The 10297-nt window shown below is 40.7% G+C and overlaps 1 pseudogene; it reads left to right on the top strand.

The window, feature by feature from the left end:
- Positions 1-2531: 2531 nt before the first annotated feature.
- LOC129647746 (28 kDa heat- and acid-stable phosphoprotein-like) lies at positions 2532-3076 on the top strand (annotated as a pseudogene).
- The last annotated feature ends 7221 nt before the right edge of the window (positions 3077-10297 follow it).

Here is a 10297-nt window from a genome sequence, read left to right as displayed (position 1 = left end):
TGACACCTAGAGGAATTTGAAGATTTCTCTTCTTGGATGTGTTTGGGAGTCATGCTGCACTGTTATCCCAAATGGATGGAATTTGGAGGTCTTGTCACATCAGTGACCTGGATGCAGGTCCCCTTAGTTGAGGCTCACTCTGAGTTCTCATTTTGGGATTCTTTGTCTTCTTAAATTTCTCATCACCTGAGAACTGAAAACTTTTTGAGGAAAACTGCTGTTTTAGTCTGTTTCGTTAAATGTTTTTCAATAGTTGTGTATAAAAAGTCCTACTTTGCTTACTCACATTCAGTGTCTCATAAAATAACCTAAATGTCTATAAAATCTCTCTGAAGCGCCCTCAGGTAGTTTGACCCATAAGAACAGATTACATCCATGATCTTTCACTTGACTTTTAAGCCTTTCATTCATTTACTACCTTGATTTCCAACAACTATCTATAGAATTTTTTTAAATCACATTTTCTTTCTTTTCACTCATTTACTTAGGACTTTCTACCAAGAAGTTATGGGCCCAGACTGTATAAAATTTCATTTCAGTTCAGTAGCTCAGTCATGTCCAACTCTTTGTGACCCCAAGGACTGCAGCAGGCTAGGCTTCCCTGTCCATCACCAACTCCCGGAATTTACTCAAACTCATGTCCATTGAATTGGTGATGCCATCCAACCATCTTATCCTCTGTCATCCCCTTCTCCTCCCGCCTTCAATCTTTCCCAGCATCTGGGTCTTTTCAAATGAGTCAGCTTTTCACATCAGGTGGCCAAAGTATTGGAGTTTCAGCTTCGGCATCAGTCCTTCCAATGAATACTCAGGACTGATTTCCTTTAGGATGGACTGGTTGGATCTCCTTGCAGTCCAAGGGACTCTCAAGAGTCTTCTCCAACACCACAGTTCAAAAGCATCAATTCTTTGGTGCTCAGCTTTATTTATAGTCTAACTCTCACATCCATACATGACTACTGGAAAAACCATAGGTTTGAGTAGATGTACCTTTGTTGGCAAAGTAATGTCTCTGCTTTTTCATATGCTGTCTAGGTTGGTCATAGCTTTTCTTCCAAGGAGCAGGTGTCTTTTAATTTCATGGCTGCAATCACCATCTGCAGATTTTGGAGCCCCAAAAAAATAAAGTCTGTCACTACACTAAATTATGGAGAAAGTATAAGTTTTTAATTAGATAGAATTGAGATATTTGGTTAACTTTTCATATCATATAATATAAACTTGGGGCTTCCCAGGTGGCTCTAGTGATAAAGAACCTGCCTGCCAGTGCAGGAGGTGAAAGAGATGCAGGTTCAATCCCTAAGTCGGAAAGATCCCCTGGAGGAGGGCATGGCAATCCAATCCAGTATTCTTGCCTAAAGAATCCCATGGACAGAGGAGTCTGGTGGATTACAGTTCAAAGGATCGCAAAGAGTCAGACATGACCCAAGTGACTCAGCACAGCACAATGTAAACTTAAAAAACTAAAACTATGGATAGAATAAAACCTGTTGAATATTTTAACAGCCTCATCATATGTAACATTTCTAAATATGAAATCGTAAAGGAAATACATGAAAAATGTATGCAATATATTCCTATGAACACATACACAACACACACTACACATGTCAACTGAGGAAAATTTCTATTTTTTTTTGTAAAACCAGTGACAGAGAATTTAATTCTTAATATACAAATTTAGAGATTTATTTTTCTCCATGAGAACAAAATGGACAATATAATAGAAAATTTGGCAGAGTACAAAACAGACAAAACATTGAGATTGGCAGAGTACAAAAGTGGAAATATAAATAACCAATGGATGTGAGAAGATATCTAACCTTACTGATATCTAACGCTAGTACAATTAATATAAAAGATTCCTTTTGAAAATCATATTGGTAAATATTAAATGATTTTTTTTATATATATATGTATATTTCTGCACAGCAATTTTCTCAAAATTTGATGGCTTAAAACAACAACTACTTATTTTTACTTGTCTTTGTATTTCAGGAATTTGAACAGGGATCAGTTAATTCACTCCACTTGGCACTGATTGGGCTCCCCAATGCTGCTGATTCAGCTGGTAGCAGGGCAGGATTGGAAGATCTTAGAAGGCTTCACTCCTACATCTGGTTCATAGTGCTCCTTCATGTGGTTTTCTCTTTCTCCACATGATATCATAGCATTTATTTACCAATCTTGAGCTTACTTTTATTTACAGCATCATGGCTGCCTTTCCTAACAAAAATGGAAGACGTGGTGAGTCAAAATCAGTGGAGATCAAAGGGAGAGAACTAGCCTCCCCTCTTAAAGGGAGGGACAGCAACACCTGGAGAGGGATGCGAGGAATTGTTAATTTTCAGAAGATTACTATAATTGATATTCAGAGTTATGGAGGGTAGAAGGAAATAGGTGGTCTCATAAACTCTGTAGAAATTATCAAGAGAATAGAACATTAAAAAGATACTTGAAATTGTGTTAAAGAGAAATTTCCGGTTCCCGTGTCAGCTCGAGGCGCCGCCGCCGCAGCCGCCAGAGCCGCGATGCCTAAAGGAGGGAGAAAGGGAGGCCACAAAGGCCGGGCCCCAGTACACGAGCCCTGAGGAGATTGATGCGCAGCTCCAGGCTGAAAAGCAGAAGGCCCGGGAAGAAGAGGAACAAGGAGAAGAAGGTGGAGATGGGGCTGCAGGTGACCCAAAAAAAGAGAAGAAAGCCCTAGATTCAGATAAGAGCGAGGATGAAGAAGATGATTACCAGCAAAAGCGCAAAGGCCAAGGAAGGGCTCATCAACATCGAGAACCCCAACCGGGTGGCACAGACAACCAAAAAAGTCACACAGCTGGACCTGGACGGGCCCAAGGAACTGTCACGGAGAGAGAGAGAAGAAATTGAGAAGCAGAAAGCGAAAGAGCGTTACATGAAGATGCATTTAGCGGGGAAGACAGAGCAAGCCAAGGCCTACCTTGCCCCACTGGCGATCATCCGAAAACAGCGGGAAGAGGCTGCCAGGAAGAAAGAAGAGAGGAAGGCAAAAGATGATGCGACCTTGTCAGGAAAACGAATGCAGGCTCTCTCCCTGAACAAGTAGAACCTGTACGAAGAGAGACCAGGGAACTGGGCCGTGCTGCCAGGACCTCTGCTGCCTTTCACCCGCCCTGTGCCCTGGCACCGCTGCAGCAGCCCCTCGTGGCGAGGAGCACCCCATGGCCTGGGACCTCCTCTAATCTTGGCACGGAAATCGTTTGGGGGATGCTGGGTGGGGGGCTGGGGGAGGGGCAGCTGCTATCTTTGAGACAGAAAGATGCAGGACAGCATTTCATATGTAACCATTCAAATGTTTTGGCTGTTTTTAGAATTCAGAACCCTTGTTGGGGGGTACCTGGGAGGTAGGTTAAGAGGAGCTTCCGTTTGTCTGGGAGATTGCGAGGCAGGGGGCGGCTGGGGCTGCAGTAGGGGCTGACAAGTTTGTGATGGCCTGTCTGCCCACCCCCCGGTCTGTGTTCCCTGGGTGCTCACTCAGAGAGGCTGGCAGCTGTCAGCCCGTGCCCATGGGTCCCTGAGGGTCACGGCTTATCCCAGCCAGTTCCCTCTGATGGACGCTTCCCCTGCCCATCCCACCCCACTCCCTGCCCCCTACTCTGGCCAGGCCCTGGCCTGTTCCTAACCTTGCCCACAGATCACTTGGAGAAACCTGTTTACTGTGCAGCACCCAGGCACAACACGCTCCACAAATCCAACTTGTATATTTGGCAAATTAAACTTGACATTATCGTAATCCTGAAAAAAAAAAAAAAAAACAAAAAAAAAAAGAAAAAAAATTGTGTTAAAAACTATTAAAATTAACAATATTCATATGATTTGATGTAAGATGTATTTTCTAGGAAACTACCTTACAGAAAATTGAGATTTATAAAATATATTAAAAATTATTCATTACATTAGTTTTTGGTAAAAGAGAAAAAGATCAAAATGCTTAGGTTTTGAATATAGGTTAAATAAGATATGGGATAACCACATAATTAAATACTATGAAACTTCTTAAAAATCTAGGGTTGCCACTAAAATGGAAAAGTGTCCCAATTGAAATCTACATTAATTAATTCTTATTTATTTTTTGGTTTATCAAAAAGCCAGCTAGTGAATTCAACTATGATTTATAAAAAGCTATAAAATAAAGTTCTATCTCTGTTAGAATAGACTTATGATCAGAGATTTTAGGACCTAGTATTATAACTATGACATTATGAACCACAATGATGAATCCAGGAGACTTTTAAGTTAGGATCATTTTCAAATACAACTTTAAAAAGGTATAACTCTTCACTCTGTATAATTGGCTCCAGTTTCATCCACCTCATTAGAACTGATTCAAATGTATTCTTTTTAATGGCTGAGTAATACTCCATTGTGTATATGTACCACAGCTTTCTTTTTGTGTGTGTGTGTGATTTATTATTTTTTATTTTTTTAATTTTATTTTATTTAACTTTACAATATTGTATTGGTTTTGCCATATATCAAAATGAATCTGCCACAGGTATACATGTGTTCCCCATCCTGAACCCTCCTCCCTCCTCCCTCCCCATACCATCCCTCTGGGTCGTCCCAGTGCACCAGCCCCAAGCATCCAGTATCGTGCATCGAACCTGGACTGGCTACTCGTTTCATATATGATATTATACATATTTAAATGCCATTATCCCAAATCATCCCACCTTCTCCCTCTCCCATAGAGTCCAAAAGACTGTTCTATACATTCATCTGCTGATGGACATCTAGGTTGCTTCCGTGTCCTGGCTATTATAAACAGTGCGGCGATGAACATTTTGGTACATGTGTCTCTTTCAATTCTGGTTTCCTCAGTGTGTATGCCCAGCAGTGGGGTTGCTGGGTCATATGGCAGTTCTATTTCCAGTTTTTTAAGGAATCTCCACACTGTTCTCCATAGTGGCTGTACTAGTTTGCATTCCCACCAGCAGCGTAAGAGGGTTCCCTTTTCTCCACACCCTCTCCAGCATTTATTGTTTGTAGACTTTTGGATCGCAGCCATTCTGACTGGCATGAAATGGTACCTCATAGTGGTTTTGATTTGCATTTCTCTGATAATGGGTGATGTTGAGCATCTTTTCATGTGTTTGTTAGCCATCAGTATGTCTTCTTTGGAGAAATGTCTATTTAGTTCTTTGGCCCATTTTTTGATTGGGTCTTTTATTTTTCTGGAATTGAACTGCAGGAGTTGCTTGTATATTTTTGAGAGTAGTTGTTTGTCAGTTGCTTCATTTGCTATTATTTTCTCCCATTCTGAAGAAAGAAAAACACCAATACAGTATACTAATGTATATATATGGAATTTAGAAAGATGGTAATGATAACCCTGTATGGAAGACAGCAAAAGAGACACAGATGTATAGAACAGTCTTTTGGGTTCTGTGGGAGAGGGAAGGGGGGATGATTTGGGAGAGTGGCATTGAAACATGTATAATATCATATAAGAAATGAATCACCAGTCCAGGTTCGATGCAGGATACAGGAAGTTTGGGGCTGGTGCACTGGGATGACCCAGAGGGATGGTATGGGGAGGAAGGTGGGAGGGGGGTTCAGGATTGGGAACACGTGTATACCCGTGGCAGATTCATGTTGATATATGGCAAAACCAATACAATATTGTAAAGTAATTAGCCTCTAATTAAAATAAATACATTTAATTAAAAAAAAAAGGTATTGCTCTTTTCCACAGCCTGAAGCTTAATTTCTTTGGACACAAAATTAGTAAAATATCATGTCTACATCACTTAACTATGAAAAGCCTATTTCTAAAGTACAATTATTTTCACTGTAGGATTTATAATTACCGTTGGTCGATGTATATTTACCATGTACAATTTCTAACAAAAAAAGACTGAAAAAATTGCTTCCTGTTTTAGAAAATATAATTGTCTATTGTATTAAAAACTATGTATTGACTAATATAAATTTAGGAAATTTCGAGTAATACAACTATATATATATAAAATCTTCCTAATGAAAATTTCTAAATCAGAATTTATTTACCATATGATATATATTATTATGTAATCAGTATCTCTCAAGACTGTCATGGCATGTTAGCTATGGTTTCTAAAGAATGAATACTTCTGTCGGTAGTAAGCAGAATGTTACTTGTTCTCAGAATTGTGGGTGCTATGTCATGGCTCCCTGTTTTGGTCCTCATCCTTAGCCAGTCCAATTCTTATAGCTTTATGGCCCTGCAGCCTGTTGTTGGTTCTTCCTCCCCTTGGGGATTTAGGTGATCCTCTCCCAGAAGAAAATACCCTTGCTTCAAATGTAGCTTTACCTCATGACACACTGGTCAACATCAATTGCAAAGAATTTTGGACCTTGCACAAAGTTCACTCTGAAACTTGCTTCTTATAATTCTTATCTTACTGTTTATTATGAATAATATTCAATAAATATCTAAAGCACATGATTCCCATATGTCTTCTTGTTTATTTTTAACTCATCCTATGGAATAGGTACTTGTTTTAGGTTGGGTGTTTTAGCAGCAGAGCCTGAGATAGGGACTCTTGATACAGTGATTTATTGAGGAGTATTCTCAAAGAAGATAAGTGAAAGAAGTAGGACACGGCAGGGCCAAAAACCTCAGCAAAACATGGTCTCCCATTGCTGATTTCACAGGAAATGCTGAAGCACAGAAAGCACCATGGAGTTGTTCCTAATTTGACATGAGAGGGCTGGTGTTTCAGGTTTCTAACTCAGTCACTGGCTGCCCATGGGGATGGATGGTAAACTGTTAATAACCCCAACTCATAGCAGTGGGGGAGAGGTGTGTGATTCAGTACACTGGATCAGGGCAGGGCTCCAAAGCATCCTCTATAATTCTACTGAAACAGAGCATGTCCTTGTCCCTCATGTCCTCAGCTTGCTTTCTGTCTGTGGAATAATTTTAGCCCAATTACAAGTTTAATCAGAGAAGTGAGAACATGCAGAAACAAAGGAAAACAATCAAAGGAGACCAAATAATAATAGTTTAGTCATTAAGCATAGTCAAGGACCTTTAGTTCCTTCTCAAGGGCTATGGATGATATTTTGAGCCATATCCTGTCATCTGTCTTGTAGACACTGAAACTCCCACCAGGTGGAGAAGTTAACTACATGATGACAAGACTGTAGCCATGACATAGCACCCACAATTCTGAGAACTAGCCTTAAGAAATGGAAACAAGCTGACACTGGAACTGAAGATTAACTGTAGTTAAAACAATCAGTCCATTCTGAAGGAGATCAGCCCTAGGATTTCTTTGGAAGGAATGATGTTAAAGCTGAAACTCCAGTACTTTGGCCACCTCATGCGAAGTGTTGACCAATTGGAAAAGACTCTGATTCTGGGAGGGATTGGGGGCAGGAGGAGAAGGGGACAACAGAGGATGAGATGGCTGGATGGCATCACTGACTTGATGGACGTGAGTCTGAGTGAACTCTGGGAGTTGGTGATGGACAGGGAGGCCTGGCATGCTGCGATTCATGGGGTCGCAAAGAGTCGGACACAACTGAGTGACTGATCTGAACTGAACTGAACTGAACTGAAAACAATCAAAATGATGCTGGTCAAACCAACTTCAAGATGACTGTCAGAGCTGACTGTGATGTTTTTGCATGTAGTTTCCTCTGTCTATAAAAGCTCTTGCCCCCTGATTGTCAGGGGGTTGGGGGACAGTCAGTCTTTAGACAGATACTTGCCCCTCTACCAGTTGCCAGCATCCAAAATAAAGCAAACTTTCCACCAACATGGCCTCTTTAATGGATTTTTAGTAGCAAGTGGCCAGACTCCATTTTCCTTTACATTATTCAGTTCAGTTCAGGTCAGTGGCTCAGTCATGTCCGGCTCATTGCCACCCAATGGACTGCAGCATGCCAGGCCTCCCTGTCCATCGCCAACTCCCGGAGTTTACTCAAGCTCATCTCCACTGAGTCAGTGATGCCATTCAACCATCTCATCCTCTATCATCTCCTTCTCCTCTTGCCTTCAATCTTTCCCAGCATCAGGGTCTTTTCAAACGAGTCAGCTCTTCACATCAGGTGGCCAAAGTATTAGAGTTTCAGCTTCAACATCCGTCCTTTCAATGAATATTCAGGACTAATTTCCTTTAGGATGGACTGGTTGGATCTCCTTGCAGTCCAAGGGACTCTCAAGAGTCTTCTCCAATACCACAGTTCAAAAGCATCAATTCTTCAGCACTCAGCTTTCTTCACAGTCCAACTCTCACATCCATACATGACTACTGGAAAAACTGTAGCCTTGACTAGATGGACCTTTGTTGGCAAAGTAATGTCTCTGCTTTTTAACATGCTATCTAGGTTGGTCATAACTTGTCTTCCAAGGAGTAAGTGTCTTTTAATTTCATGGCTGCAGTCACCATCTGCAGTGATTTTGGAGCCCCCAAAAATAGTCTGCCACTGTTTTCACTGTTTCCCCATCTATTTGCCACAAAGTGATTGGACTGGATGCCATGATCTTTGTTTTCTGAATGTTGAGATTTAAGCCAACTTTTCTACTCTCCTCTTTCACTTTCATCAAGAGACTCTTTAGTTCTTCTTCACTTTAAACTATTAACCAGCCAGAATAATATATTTAGTAAGTAATGAAGAATCACATTAATATTCTCCTTCACCCTAAATTTAATTTTGTTGGTTTTTAGATGTGGGGTTTCTTCTGATCTGATAATTTGGCAAGCTTCAAACCTGTCACTCTCTAAATGCTAGGATTCAAATGAGAAGTCTGTTTTGTGGAGGCTCACATATAGAGTAAGGCTGAAGGATGAACAGATATCTTTTATTCCTCCATTTATATCTCTATACTGAATAGGTCAGACTTTGATGCCAGGAGTGACTTCATAGAAAACCAGAGTGGTCCTTGGCTTCTGGGAGAGACCTTGGATCATTGCCCTCTTGTCCATGACTCCCTTGTCATGGTGGCTTGTGTTAGGACTGGGATGGCCAGAAGTTTGGAGAGGCTCTGAGATGATGGTAGGCAGGAAGAAAGTTCTAAAGATCTCAAGAAAAATCTGAGTCATTCTTGTCATTTTTTCTAGGTGGTATGGATTGAAATAATACTCACTCAACCCTGAAGAACTGACTACACAAGAAAGTTCTGAAACATTCTTTCTCTTTGCTGCAACTGGATTAGAAGTAAGATCTTCAACATCTCAGCTGAAGCTCCAGAACTCCAGGGATTCTTAGATTTTGAAGAGTGGAAGTTGTTACTGGGCAGGGAAGCATAGAATGCGGCAGGTAGTGTCCATGGTTGCTAGAGACACTGCTTTTCCACTGATATCACACATTGAATATTCGAGAATGTCAGGCTGTTGCTATTTTAACATCATTGCCTGATTCTGTTGTGGTGCAGCTTGCTGCATCCTGGTGACCAGATAGCAACATCAATCTATTTTACCTCATTTCATTTGACATGTCATTGAAGAATAATGTGAGCTAATTTTAAACAGTCTGGCAGCCTGCCTTTGCATGGAATGTGTCCATGCTGAGAATATCTTCAGTGTGTTGAAAATTTTACTGTTTATGAGCATGCAGCTAATTTTGATTAAAGATGATACATGGTTTAATTTCATCTCTATATATGTGACTAGAAGGGACCCAACCTTTCTTATGGAAATACTGGGACTTTTCTTCTGGAAGGGGGGTACCTTACAGAAACTAGAGAAATACTGGGGAAACTCTCAGACTTCTATTTTGTCTTGAGGCAGTTCAGAGTGACCGTTTCATGTGGCAGGAATCTGTCTAAGATGAGTGACTCAGGTGAAGGAGTTGTAATTTATTTTTTAACCTCAATCCCTTAGTGTCATTTGGCAGTTTTCTGTTGGTAAATCTCTCTTCAGCTCTGTCTGAGTCATTTCACAACAGCAGATCTGAGGGAATTTGTCAGGACTGAGTTGTCAGGGCTAATCATCACGGTGAGATTTGGTAATACTCTCATCTGTGGTAGCCTCAAGGTAAAAGTGCAGTTGACTCACAAAATCGCCAAGCCTAATGAATCTGTACTGACGGTGCTGTGACATGACAGACTGAGTTAAGAACTACTTTTCCCGTCTCCATTCTACCTGCACACACTCCCCCCAGACCTATTTGTCCATGTGTTATTTAGAGGAAATCTGTATCTCCTTAGTCATTATCTTACTAGGGATGTTTAGGGTGGCAAGAAACAGAAAAGAAATATATTTTAGTCTCTAAATCTAGGACTTGTCCCCAGACCGCTTTCCTTTCACAGACAATATATTCCTTCAACCACATTTAA

This window comes from Bubalus kerabau, chromosome 3 (assembly GCF_029407905.1).
Source record: "Bubalus kerabau isolate K-KA32 ecotype Philippines breed swamp buffalo chromosome 3, PCC_UOA_SB_1v2, whole genome shotgun sequence".
Classification (NCBI taxonomy): domain Eukaryota; kingdom Metazoa; phylum Chordata; class Mammalia; order Artiodactyla; family Bovidae; genus Bubalus; species Bubalus kerabau.
This window is presented reverse-complemented; position numbering and strand designations above follow the sequence as displayed.